Raw genomic sequence first — 13,279 nt, 5'->3', positions numbered from 1 at the left:
ATAAAATATATCTTGTTTCTAGCTCAAATGGATTAAAAGTTACTTAAATTGCAACTACATGAGGTGCGGTCAGTGCAAGGCCCTATGCAAATGTTGACTTGTGACTTTTTATTTGTTTATTGCTGTAATGAAGAAGTCATTTGCCCAGTCAATGTTAACATATGTAAAAATTCTAATATTATTAAGTAATACTTTCGCAAAATGTGCCGCATTACGTTGCATATTTTGCCTTTTCTTGCTGCATAATTTAATCAACCACGCCATTAATTTGGTCCTGTCCCGCTTAATAATTCCAGCAGCCCTTCCTATGAACTGCAAGTAACAAAAGGATGTGTGTGACAAAAATGCGAACCCACTGAGCTAGCTACATAAAATACAAATCAGTTATATGCATGTTACACGTTGTGCTCTGCAGCAGGCACATCAACCCTCTAGGCTACTTTATGATAAATCAAAACCACGACAGGCCACAAAGAAGATCTCTCCAGCAAGTGCAATAACACCAGAGTTATCTTACTGTTATTATAAGCCTCTGAAAACCCTGTGCGCACAAAAGCTCTCCCCAGCAGTAACCTTAAACCTAGGAGATATTTTATAATGCAACCTTTTTGTCACCAGTTAACTAAGCTAGAACTGGTTTACTCCCACGGTTGTCCATATTTCCAATCTCTTTGCTTTTAAAAGATAAATGTATAAATTGACTCTTGCATGACTCCGCCCCCTCATAAACTATACCCCTTTCTGGTGCCACCTTAACCCCCAGTTTATGGAATCTCGTTATGGAATTTTTTCCTATTTCAAGTACTGCATTGTAAAAAAAAATGCAATGCCCCCACCTACCCCCCTTCCCCCAAGTCCTATGACTCACGCCTCGTCTCTGGGCTTCCCTTAAATTCTCTGGAATCCCAAGCATTTCCAGGCTGTTTGTGTTCGCGCCGCCCGAGGCCGCCGCCGCTTCCTCTGCCTGGAAAGGTGAGGCCAGGGCGGCATTCCTGCCAGAGACTCGGAGTTCCCAGGGGCGAGGAAGCGGGGTCCGGTTACTTACTCTGCCTGGAAAGGTGAGCATTCCGGTGCAATGGGGGAGGGGCGGGGGCCGCGGGGTGGCCTCGCGGGTGGAGAGAGAGAGGGCGGAAGTAGGTATGCGACAAACGTGAGCACGTGGTGCAGGGGTCACGCGAACCAGTGGAAGGGTCAGAGGTCATCCTCAGGTGGATAAGAGCGTATTAGAATGCGGGGATATCCCAAATGGTAATATTATTTCGTACTGCAGTTGTGTGCCTTTAACATCACAATGAAAGAATTGTGTAGCTGGGAACAGCAGAATAATGCAATTTGGTGCTTTTTTTTTGTTTTTTACTATGGTAGATGTGTTTGCCTGGGACTAACAATGATGAGATTGTGTGGCTGTTGTAGCGCTCTAGTGCTCCGAGGGTCTCTCCTGAGCCCCGGAAGCACTCCCACACTATGTATCACTTTCTGGCCAGGCGTGGCCAGAAAGGTATAAATAAAAGGACAGAAGTGGCACGGCACTTCCTGTCCGGACCAGTACTCCGAGTGTGGGTGTCCATTCATTGTGTGCCTGCCCTACACGTGCGTGCTGACCCTAGGCCTCAGGGACGGGCAAACCCCACACTGGCGACGAGGGTGGGATCAACCTAGACCCACAACCCGCAAGCGCACCAGCCGACGAAGGCGCCGGAGACGCCGAACCAAGCGACAACCTGGGCCCGCCGGCTCAACGACCGGAGAACCACGCGACAAACCAGAGGCAGAAGAAAACGTGAAAATCGCCTACCGGTAAGCAGCGGATGTGAAGAGCTGCATCAGGGACCGGTGCAAGCGACACGCCGCCGCAAAGCAGAGAAGCGCTGGGAGAAGGCCCGGCCGGCCGTCGGAGAAGTGCGCGCATGCGCAGATGAACGAGGCCGCAGCAAGCGTCAAGCCCCCACCGCGTGAGTACGCGAGGCAGGAGGCGCCGCGCACAAGACAAGGGCAGCGCTGAGCGCACGCAGGAAAAGGGACAAAAACAATAAAATAAGACATACAAGAGAAAATAAAACAAGCACAAGGCAACTCAAGGGCCCAGACTAACAAAGGGCCGTTCTCATGAACTGAGCTAGCGCCAGAGGTGCAAACACAGCGCCGCCCACGCAAGCCGGACAACAGAACACTGAACACACAGGCAAGGAAAGGAAAAGACAGATTAAACAAGCACAAGGCAACCCAACTAGCTTGTCAGACGCAAAGAAGTCCCATTACACCTCGCCTGCATCAAGTAGTGCACAGCATTCTGCCCCGCACACATGTCGACAGGAGGAACATCCGGAGGGGCCACTGGAGGGGCCACCGGAGGAACACCACAGGCAACAGCGCCCCCTGCGGCTCAGGCCCCAGTACCCTCCGCACATGCGCAATTGCAGGCGCTACCGCCCTTCAGTGAGCTAATTGACCCGGGGACAGCGGCGCCCCGATGGGCAGTATGGCTGGGACAGCTCAACAATTACTTCACGGCCACCCGGGAAAAGGACAATGAAGTAAAACGCTCCCTGCTCCTACACTTCGGAGGCACAGAGCTGTACAAACTGTTTAGACACCTCCCCAACACAGGTGCCGCCAATGACTTCGATGCAGCCGTGACCGCACTGAACGCCCATTTCGACCCCCAGTTGAACCCCCATTACGAGAGGTTCAAGTTCCGCCAAGCTAAACAACGAGAGGGCGAGACCATGGACGCGTTTCACGCACGACTGCGAGACTTAATAAGCACGTGCACCGAGGACGACGAAAAGAAGGAAGTCACAGCCCAACTCATCCAGGGTTGCCGCAACAAGCACCTGCGTACATTAATCCTGAGACAGCCGCGGATATCCCTCGACGAAATCCTGATCCTTGCGCGATCCCATGAGCTGTCTGATGCCCGCGCCACCGCGATGGAAGCAGCGCTCAACCCACACCATGACCCAGGAACGGCGATCAAGACAGAGCGGGTGGACGCAGTGCGCATGTCAAGTCGAGGAAGCAGAAGTCGTGGAGCGACGAAATCCAGACGCCAAGCACCATGCGGCTACTGCGGCAGGGACGAGCACGCCCAAGATGGCTGCCCAGCACGTGGGAAGACATGCTCCAAATGCGGCATCCCCAACCACTTCGCCAGCGTGTGCAGAGGAGGCTCCAGAAGCCGGAACACTCCAGGAAGGCGATCAGCCGCCGGAGCGATCAAACAACTGTCGCTGGAGGAAACCATGGCACCACACCACACGAGGTCACACAAATCGCAGCAGCCACAGTACGACGACTCGTCCTCGGACGACGACGATGAGTGCTATTTCGTATCTTTTGTCAGTGAGCTAAAGAAAAGCCGACGACCGCAACCCAAGTGCCAAATACAGATCCACGGATCGCCAGCCATCGGAGTCATCGACACCGGAGCCACGGTGAATGTAATGGGAATTCAACATTACAAAGCGCTCAACCCCAAGCCGACGCTTGTCCCATCAAAAGCCCGAATCTTCACCTACGGCAGTCATGACCCGCTCCCACTACGGGGTAAGATGTTGGTGCAAGTCCGAGCAGAGGATCAGGAAGTTACAACGACATTCCACGTAATCGACAAGGAGGCGGACTTGTTAGTAGGAAGCAACACAGCGGAAGACCTAGGCCTTATTGCCTTCGCGAACGCAGTACGAGCACTGCAAGTGGAAGACATTCTGCTCATGTTCCCCAAGCTATTCACAGGCCTTGGCACGATCAAGCATCCACCCATCAAGCTACACATAGACCCCACTGTGCAACCAATTGCGCTCCGACACCGTAGAGTGCCGTTCCATTTGCGGGCTGCAGTGGAGCAAGAACTAAACATGCTAGAGTCACAGGGGGTGATCGAAAAAGTGTCCGGGCCGACACCATGGGTATCCCCCATGGTCATAGCCGAGAAGCCGAAACAACCGGGCAAAATCCGAATTTGCATTGACATGAGGATCCCAAACAAAGCCATTCGCCGTGAACGACACCTCACACCTACAGTCGATGACATTCTGACCGACCTAAATGGCGCCCAATGGTTTTCCAAACTGGATCTCAATGCAGGATATCACCAGCTGAGACTAGCTGAAGAAAGCCGATACATCACAACATTCTCGACTCACCTCGGTTTGAGACGCTACAAGAGGTTGAACTTTGGAATCTCTTCTGCAGCTGAGATTTTCCAGAACACGATCAAAGAAATCCTCTCTGGGCTCCAAGGGGTACTGAATGTTAGTGACGATATACTGATCCATGCCAAAACGAGCGAAGAACACCACAACAGGCTAAAGGCAACGCTGCATAGACTGGCACAGTATGGCGTGACCTTACACAAGGACAAGTGCCAATTCTTCAGAAAGTCCATCGAATTCTTTGGCTACGTGTTCGGATCAGAAGGTGTCGCTGTTGACCCACGCAAGTCAGTGGCCATCAAGAATGCCCCTGCACCAACCACAGCGTCGGAGGTGCGGAGCTTTCTGGGAATGGCGCAGTATTGTGCGAGATTCATCCCCAACCTGGCCACCATCGCGGAGCCACTGAGGAACCTAACAAAAAAGGAAAATGCATGGCGGTGGACTGAGGCTGAAGCCAAAGCATTCGACCACATAAAAACGGCATTGCTAGATAGCACAACAATGGCATATTTCGACACATCCAAGCCCACCGAGATTGTGGTTGATGCCAGCCCAGTTGGTTTAGGAGCGCTGATATCGCAGGAAACCGAACCTGGCACCTGGTCACCATTGGCGTTCGCAAGCAAAGCACTAACCTCGACCGAAGCAAGGTACTCTCAAGTCGAGAGGGAAGCCCTAGCAGTGAAGTGGGCGTGCACTCACTTTCATCTATACATCTCTGGACACCCATTCCGCATGATAACAGACCACCAACCGCTGATACCTCTGTTCAAGGGCACCGCCCCGCACCCACCTCCGAGGATAGAACGATGGGCAATCCAAGTACAGCAGTACCAAATGGACCTCGCCTACCGCCCTGGGGCCAAAAACCCCGCAGACTTTCTATCCAGGCATCCAAGCCAAGACGAGGGCTGTCAGGCAGAACGTGAATGCCCCTCAGAGGACTTCGTGAACATGCTATCAGCTGCATCATGTCCCCAGGCCCTCACGGCTGACGCCATCCTACCTGAATACGTGAACGACGCAGTCATCCAGCGGGTGACTGCTGCCATTCAGTCAGGATCCTGGGAGAACTTTCTAAAGGGCGTCAGTGACTGGAATGAATCAGATCGAACACGCCTGACGCAGTTCGGGAGAGTGCGGCATGACCTAAGCCAAGCCAGCAATGGCCTTCTCCTCAGAGGTCACCGAGTGGTCATCCCCAAGACCCTACAAGACAGGGCAACCACCCTAGCACACGAAGGGCACCAAGGCACCCGCCGTATGAAAGCCAGGATGCGAGAGAAAGTTCCAGGGGAACGAATTCAGAGAGTTCCTGAACAACCTAGGCATCCGTCACCACCGCATTACACCACAATGGCCCCAAGCCAACGGTGAAGTGGAGCGGTTCATGAGGACGACTAACAAAATCCTACGAATCGCCACCGCGGAAGGGAAGGACCCAGAGGAAGCGCTCCAACTGTTTCTACGGGAGTACAGAAGCACACCCCACAGCACCACGCAACAGTCACCATGGGCGTTGATGTTTGCTGGACCGAGAAGAGACCTACTCCCTATGGCCGACAACTGGGCACCAGCGCCATACTCCCCCGGACACACCCAAGAAAGGCGGAGACGAACGAATGAGAAAGCGAGTCACAAGAGGCATGCCCGGTCCAGAAATATAACACCTGGAGAGACAGTGCTCATCCGGACCAGAAGGCCCGGAGGGAAATTCAACACAGCATTTGAGCCTGAGCCGTGGGTCGTCAAGGAAACTCGAGGCACTGCGGTCACAGTTCGCCGAGACGGAGAAGAGGTAACTAGGAATGTATCCTGGTTCAAACAAATACCGGCGACTCGTCAACAAACACCTGATAACGCAGAGCAAGCGGAGAGTGATTCCGAGACAAGAGCAGATAGACCCAGCGATGCAAGCACGCTCATGAGCTCTACTGGCCAGAACGCAGAACTCACTCCTGCACCCAGCCCGAAGGGGAAGCAGGCTCCGGCTCGAGGCAGTTTGAGGTATGAACTTAGACCTAACCCAAAGCCAAACCAGAAGCTAGCAGACTTCCGGTGCTGAGCTACCATTGACATTGTGTTTGCAAAAGTTAAGTTTTCAAAAATCCAAGTTGGGGAGGGATGTAGCGCTCTAGTGCTCCGAGGGTCTCTCCTGAGCCCCGGAAGCACTCCCACACTATGTATCACTTTCTGGCCAGGCGTGGCCAGAAAGGTATAAATAAAAGGACAGAAGTGGCACGGCACTTCCTGTCCGGACCAGTACTCCGAGTGTGGGTGTCCATTCATTGTGTGCCTGCCCTACACGTGCGTGCTGACCCTAGGCCTCAGGGACGGGCAAACCCCACAGCTGTTAACATTGAAATGGTGTGACTGTTAATATTAAAAAAATGATGAGGTTGTGTCTTGTGTGGCTGGGAAAATCAAACGGTTTAAAAAGTCTGTGCGTGCCTGTGCAACACTGCGCTGCTGGCACCGCATGGTTGGTGACATCACAGTAATGGGATTGTGGTTTTTAATAACACAACTTTAACGCTGCTTGAATAATAACATTTTATCTGTGATATTATGTGTCTAGGCGCATTGCAATAGTGGTGCTGTGACGTAGACCGCCCACAATACTTAAATGATGTGCATGGGAACACCGTTTTAGTGATCTTACATCATGTAATGCTATTGTGTAATTATATAGCACACAGCTGCAATCGCCATAGCCCTGTATCTCCGAATGTGCCTTCTAAAACCACCATGGTGAAGTTATGTGATTGGAAATATCGCTACAGTGGCCTCAGAATTCCACTGTGATAAAATGATGTGCCTACGATCCTGAAGGTGATGAAACTTAGTGCTTCATAACAGTAGTGTGGTGAAATTGTTTGCCTGGGAAAAGCACTCACTGTGGAAACTGTGTATTTGGCAACATCACGTTGGCTAAACGGGTGCCTGGCAACATCACACACAAGTTGTGACACAAGTCACCACCACACCAGTGACCTTTTCGTAACAAGTTCAGGTGGAATCCGTTGACCATTTGTAGGTTAGTGGGAGGGGTGGGCCTCTCTTTAGGAGTTCCAATGTGTGCAGGGCCGGCTTAAGGCCGGTGCAACTGGTGCAGTCGCAACTGGCCCTGACTTTGGTGGGGGACGCTGTGTTTAGAAGTAACTTGGATTAAAAAAACTTAAACTCCCTGTGCATCTAGCAGTTTTCAGGCAACAATAAAATGTCAAAATAACTGATGATTGGAGGCGTGGCTAGCGACCAGCCAAGATGGCCGCAGCTTAGGAGAGCTCCGTGACCCGACGAGCCTCCCAACGAAATCCGAGTATTTATCCTGCCCAAAACTGGTGCCTTGGCAGCAAGTTGAAGACCGGAACACCTCCGCTACCAGAGGAGCCGGCTCGCATTGCGGAGAATGCTACCCTCACTGAGATCCGCCGCAGTGAACATCGCGGCCTAACAAAACCGCCGGAACCGGGGACTAAATTAGGTCCAAGGCCCTAGGGCAAGTGCGGCTGCGGAGGCATCCTCTTCCGGCGGAGACAGCAGTGCCGGCGACAGGCACCGGGACCCCCGGAGAACACAACCCAGGAGGAAAGCACACGCTAGCGCCAGACCGACAGAGAGTGGGCTGACACTGAGGTGTGAGCGGAGCGGGCGGCCGGAAGTACCCCCGGGGCCCGAAAACCGCAGAGAAGACGTGCGGAGGTCCTGTCGTGGGCCCGGTGCGACCAGCAACCCCCAGAGCGGAACGGAGATGCACGGGCCCAAGAAATAAAGGGGACTGGTCGGCAGTGGGACCCAGCACCCCTAATAGCAACTCGACGCCTGTTATACACCTGAGGGACTCATCGGCGTAAGCCCCCAGTAATCTCGGACACATTACTCAGGCTAACAGTTGGAGCGCAGTGATCAGAGATGCACGAGGCACCGAGGGGGCCCCCATAAACATGGAGAGGAGGCAGGCGAGGATCTGAAAAGGGGGGTGCAAGAGGAGACTGCCTGACTCCGGTCCCAGGAAGGTGTTATTGAGGAGAGGGCGACGCAAACACCAAGTGTTCGACTGCTGATCATAGACCCCAGGTTGGCTGATAAAAAGTGCCCTACGGCAAGTAACAATGAGCGGCAGGGGGGCGCAGGCGCAACAGGCCCCCAGACTGGAGAAATATGCCTACAATAAAGACAGCGTGGAATAAGCGAAAGGGAACTCGCCACAGTCATCCGCCCAACTGCCACAAAGCCCTGGGCCACCGGGTAAATCACCCTCAAAGATGTAATGGCGACACTGCAGACAATGCAATCCTCCATGGCACAATCTCCACAGATATTTCCTTCATGCGAGCTGACCTCGCCAACGTATCGGACCGCCTGGGAGAAGTGGAGAAAACAGCGACAGGACTCTCGGCAGACACGGCGGACCTGCAAATCAGAGTGCACAAGCTGGAGCAAGATAACACCATGCTGAAGACTAAGCTGGACGAACAAGAAGGTAGATCCCGACGCAATAATGTAAGCCTGATTGGCGTACCAGAGACGGCCGGGGGCCCAGCCCTTGACCTCTTCATAGAGGACATAATTCAGAACCAACTTAAACTACGAGGTCTCTCTAATTACTTTTCGGTGGAACGGGCCCACCGTGTGCCGGGAGGTAAACCGCGCCCAGGGAATCCACCGCGCCCCATCTTGGTGCGCATTTTTTACTTACGTGACCGCGACGCCATTTTACAGACAGCGCGAGTTGCCCCACCGATCAAGATAGAGAATTCGGAAGTCACCTTCTACCCCGACTACACAGCGGCAGTGGCGCAACAACGGAGGAGCTTCGCGGAAGTGAAGAAGGAATTTAGAACCAGGGTAATCAAGTACTCGATGATCTTTACAGCACGGCTCAGAGTAGAATTCGAAGGGAGGACCTGGTTCTTAGAGTCCCCAGGTGAGGCGAAGGACTGGCTAGAGGGTTGGCGGCCAGCAAGAGGACCCAAAAATCGAGGCACGGCCCGCAGTGAGCCAGATGTAGGACGACATCGCACGGTGGATGGACACTGAAGGACAGACAACATGGAAGTTAGCTGCATGAACTATGAACTACAGCTGCACTAATAGTCTTAGCCACATTGATATGCACAAGGACCACGACCAGTGGGCAGGCTTTAACGGGGGTGGTGGGGGTGGAATGCTGCAGTTGGAGTCGGCCGCAGAGTAAGACGGCTACAACCAGACATTTAATGAAGACTGCAAGAGGTAGGATTTATCGGACCTGATATGCAATAATGGGACTAATTCCTTCTTAGGGTCGACAAGGTCTCACCCTCACGAGTTATGCAGGTTACAGGGGAATGTAAGCACTCTGCTCATTTGGGGAGGTGGACGGTTTTGGATTTGCCGGGCAGGGAGGCAGGGTGGGGGGCAAGGGTTTTAAGTAAAGCAAAGTTTGTGCAATTTTGTTTGCAGGTTAAAGTTACACAGTCTCTCCTCAAATCGATGTTAAGGTGGACACGAGCACCGGGTGCACAAACAGGGGAAAGGTTTACTGATCCAAGCGGGCGGCCGTACAGACGGATAGCCCATATACCACAGGTGACGACCACATACACCGTAAAGTACAATCCACTTCACAAACGCTACGCTGAGCAACGAAGTGGCGGGAAATGATTCCCGGGAACCACGTATGGTTACCCCCCCCTTGACAGTTATATCATGGAATGTAAACGGGTTGGGTCACAAAATTAAAAGAGGTCTAGTCCTGCAATATCTAAAGCGGAAGGCTCCCACAGTGGTATTGCTTCAGGAAACGCACTTGACGGGGCTGGCATGTAAGGCACTAAACCGATGGGGGTTCAAAATGGCCGCACATGCAGAGTTTTCCTCGGGATCCAGGGGGGTGGGCGTCCTGATTCACAAGAGCTCCCCACTAGTGGTTACAAAAACGTGGACGGATGGGAGGTTCGCCGCACTCACTTGTCAATGGGAGGGGCGCATCTATAACATGGTCTCAGTATATATCCCCCCGACACTTCACCAGGCTGCACTACATGATCTTGGTAAACTCTAACTAGACTTACCCGAAGGCAAACTGATCATAGGGGGGATCTTAACGCAGTATGTGACACTACCATCGACTGGAGCCCACCCAGAGAGGACAATAGATCCAGCCAGACCCTTAGGGACTTTCTTGGGGCCGTGGGACTAACCGACATGTGGAGACTCCTAACACCCCACGGAACAGCAATTCACGCTCTACTCGGGGGCGCATAATAGTCTCTCCCGCATAGACTACATACGGACATTAGCGCTACCCCCTGAGAAAATCACAGCGATTGAACACTTAGCTAGGGGGATTTCAGACCACTCCCCGATACAGCTTACATACACTACACACCTTCCAAAAAGACAGCGCATCTACCCCCTATATCCCGGCTTTCTACAGAACCGTAAAATTGCAAAGGCCCTGGTGACAGCCACAGACCTCTACTTTGCCGAGAATACAGCGACAGTAGATTCCCCATGCACGCTCTGGGAGGTATACAAATCGGTTATCCGGGGGCAAGCCATCTCGACTATCACCCGGCACAAGCGGGAACAAAGGCGAATTATTGAATCCCTAGAAGCGGCAGCACTGCAGGCGGAGAGGGCTCACGCTATAGACCCCAACGAGACCACAGCACAGACTCTGACACTAGCAGCACAGGACCAATCGGGCTTCATGCACGGTCGCAACACTTCGCTTAATCTGCGGTGCCTCAACGGGGTTCTGGCCCGCACCCCGTCCCTCCAAGACGATACGGCCATCCTCTCCTTGGACGCGACAATGGTATTCGACCTTGTGGAATGGCCATTCCTATTTGCAGTACTACGGAAGATGGGTTTTGGCCCAAAATTCTGTGGATGGATTCGGCTACTGTATACAGCTCCCTTGGCATATGTAGTCGCAAATAGTCACATTTCAAGGGAGATTGCACTGGGTAGAGGGACGCGGCAAGGCTGCCCGCTCTCACCGCTCCTCTTTGCCTTAATATTAGAACCTCTGGCAACCTGGATACGCACGACACCATTGCTCCGGGGGCTAACATGGGAGACGGGCTGGGAAGACCGCATCTCCCTTTACGCCGACGACGAGTTAATATATTTGACATCCCCGACGGAGTCCCTGAGGGCCCTTTTAGAGATCCTCCGAGCTTATGGGGAGAAATCTGGCTACACGATAAATTGGTCAAATCATTGCTCTACTTGCTACATGGCCCGGTGCCGACACTTCCCCCAGATTGCCCCGTGCAAAAGGTGACCAGAGGATTTAAATATTTAGGAATATATGTCACCCCACAAGATAATACCTTTATGGAAGAAAACCTGATGAAACCCCTACAAAGACTGAAATCCGACGTTTCCCACTGGCGGTCCCTCCCGCTGACTCTGCTAGGAAGGGCAGCACTTTTTCAAATGTTGGCACTCCCTAGGTTCCTCTACGCACTCCAAAATACCCCTTTCCCAGTCCCACTCTCATATTTTAAGGCCATTAATGCAGAAGTAGCTTCTCTATTATGGGACGGGAAACCTGCTCGCATAGCACAATCCAAATTGATACGAAGTTGGTATGACGGCGGCATAGCTCTGCCAAGCGTCATATTGTATTATTGGGCTGCAAAGCTAGCGATTATCAATCAATGGCTTCACACACCACACGATGACCCAGCTTACTGACTAGACAGGGACATATTGCCGGTAGATCGTCTGATGAGAGCCCTTTACACAAATAAGAGACGTCACGCACTGACAGGCCCTACGGCCCACAAGATCAAAGTCTGGCACACTGCCCAGAAAGCGCTGGGATGGGAGGGGGTGCTTACGTTGGCCACCCCACTCTGGGAGACACACCGACTGGGCACCTTGGCAAACACTAAGGGGTTCAAACAGTGGACCTAATAGGTATCACAAGTATTGGCGACCTGTGGGTAAGAGAAGAAATCATACAATTCGCAGCACTCCAGGAGAAGTACGGATTGGCAGACTCAGAATTATACCGATACATCCAAATTAGGCATGCACTCCAAAGCGCTATCCCCCCGGGCACTAACTTGGCAGACGCTTCACCCCTCGAAGATAGACTCCTCACGGTCCACCTGGACAAAAAAGCCATATCACAAATGTACCGTAAATTAGTAAATCATCTCCCAGATCCTACGGTAGTCCTACGTAGCAAATGGGAGGTGGAACTGGGGGACATAGAAGACTCGGACTGGATGGACGCGTTGGCATCGGCCAGGGAGGCGGCGATCCCATCTCGTTTGAAAATAATACAGCTCAAAGTCCTGCATCGTATATACTGCCCCCACACCATGATACTCAAACTGGGACATGCACTCGATTCACTTTGCCTACGGGGTTGTGGACAAATCGGCACATACTTCCATATACTATGGGATTGTCCAAAGATACAATCTTATTGGAAACAAGTTTTGGACCAGATTTCAGAAGTGGGCGGGGTGGAGGTGCAGGCACACCCGAGATGCTGCATTTTAAATATATGGCAACCAACAGACCTAAACTCGGGGCAGAAAGCATGGGCCACACTGGGGATGGCTATAGCAAAACGAAATATAGCAACAAGCTGGGGATCGGGGGTGATACCCGCACACTCACAATGGGAGAATTATATGGACGTAGCAATGGTAGCTGAAAAAGCAGCCTACACCCACCGGGGTTGCCCTAAAAAGTGGACGCGAATATGGGGGAAGTGGAATGAATCCCGAGGGAATGTTTGTGAACCACCATGTGCATCATTGACCCCTGAAAGTAGCCCGTAAAAGGGGAGGAAGTATATGCTAAGTTTGGAACCACCAAGGATAATGGGGAGAGAGGGGGGAGGCGAGGGTGGGTAATTTATGGGATGAATGAAGTTTGCACAATATTACTGAACCTTGTGGAGTAGACGTTACCCAAAAATCTGTAATCTATCGATGTACACGGAGAAGACTGTAGTTGATTGTTGTATACATGTATTGGTAATAAAATGAAAATAAAAAATGTTTTAAAAAAGAATACAAGTCCTCACAAACAAAAATAAATAAAATAAAAAATATCTGATGATTAATGTTCCTACTGGTGAGAGATAGAATTTTGTCTAGTGG

Source organism: Lissotriton helveticus, chromosome 3_1 (genome assembly GCF_964261635.1).
Source record: "Lissotriton helveticus chromosome 3_1, aLisHel1.1, whole genome shotgun sequence".
In the NCBI taxonomy this organism is placed as follows: Eukaryota; Metazoa; Chordata; class Amphibia; order Caudata; family Salamandridae; genus Lissotriton; species Lissotriton helveticus.
The sequence above is the reverse complement of the archived record's forward strand: the minus strand, read 5'-3'. Positions refer to the sequence as shown.